Raw genomic sequence first — 1765 nt, forward strand, 5'->3', positions numbered from 1 at the left:
AATAGTTCAAGAAGTAGTTCGTTCTTCGAAGAGCTAGTCGGATAATGAAATAAGTATTGTGGACGATGCAGTTAGATGATTTAAGAAGTGTTATCTAATATGTGGAACACACCTGTTTACATCCTTGATCGGTATTTCATGCACCTCATGAGCAGTAAAATCATTATCAAAAAATATGTTTGCATGGATGACTACTTTAGCAACTACTATAGATAGGTGAATCGTATTAGCTTTCATATCATTCCATCGAATGGTTTCGCCACCAACTAAGGACAGTGAAAATTCCATCCAATTTCCAGATATATTATTATAATAGATTGATAAAAAAGTTAAGGAACAAAAACCTAACCAAGTTATTCATATTCTGGAGCAATATACCCGCGGAAGGAGAAAAAAATAACATGTTGCTGAGCAAATTTCATGGAAGCATTCTCTCAAAAATTGGGCATATCTTTCAGCAATCTCAGCTTAATTGCAAGTAATTTACCTGGTTTGAAATGAAGCAAAGTCTGCTAACATGTTTCTTTATCATAAATTTTATTCTTGATTCAATTCCATTGACATGCTTCTCATATTTCACATTCGCCTATGATGAATGGAAACGACATCACCTAATCCAACCCTTACGTTTGATCAAACACAGTACCTTTGCTTAACACACGCCTCATTAAACATATTCTGGTGCCAAAGGCTCTGGTGTATTTTCGCAAAGTCAGAAGATTGCCTGCAAAATATGGTTGCATATATAGTTTGCGGCAGCAACCAAATGGTTAACTAATCGTATAACTGAATTAGGTTACTATAATGTATATGTCCATCTTAGAGGCATGTTTAGACACCAAATACAAACATATAAATACTAATTAAATCAAGAAACAGGTGGCATCCTCCTCATTGAACCCGAAATCAAAGATCTCACTGAGACCCATATACTCCAAAGAATCTTTTATAGTCGTAGTCTAGTGTGTACTGAAAAAAGCTGAAATGCATAAGAAGAGAATCACAGCCTCGGAGCCAACTATCCAAGGAATATAAAGTACCTCATCGAGAAGTTATGTCGGTCTCTGATCTTCCTCAACCCCAGCCAATGCTTCCACCTGATTCCCGTGTTGAAGAAGCCAAACTAATATGATCTTCCGTATCCCTACGAAGAATAATAAGCTAGCACTGAGTAATTCAAATGAAGTACTTCAACGAAAATGAACATAAAAAGGATAATCTTTCTGTCATTTTAACAATAATAACAGACACCAGAGTACTTGTAAAGATCAAAACTCATCATTTCATTGCACTTAGTAGGGGAATTTAATCTCCCAACACGTCTTCGTCATCTTCCTTAATTTAGACCAAATGGTCATTTACTTACATTTGAACACCAACTAATCATGGGAATTCTAGCACGATGCATGTCCTTGTTACACTGCCTGACAACTTTGGATATATGCAAACTGGTGGAATAATATACCACAAGCTCGGTGTGATCGAGTTTTTGTTCTAGTTTTTCCTCTCAAATTAAAATTTTAAGCATCTTGTAAAACCTCTTATTTCATTAAGAGTACATATCATGTCCATACGTTGACATAGATAGTTACAATTCCAATTCATGAAATTTCTTTGTAGTATGCAAAACATAGTATGTTAGTTGTTTATCTCTTCCCAATCAAATAGTCACTTAAACTGTTTGATAGACACGTTTTTTGTCTAATTTGATCTCAATTGTCTATTTTGTTAGTGCTCGGTTTTGTACTTATTATGGTATTTATGT

This window comes from Papaver somniferum, chromosome 3, assembly GCF_003573695.1.
Source record: "Papaver somniferum cultivar HN1 chromosome 3, ASM357369v1, whole genome shotgun sequence".
NCBI lineage: Eukaryota > Viridiplantae > Streptophyta > Magnoliopsida > Ranunculales > Papaveraceae > Papaver > Papaver somniferum.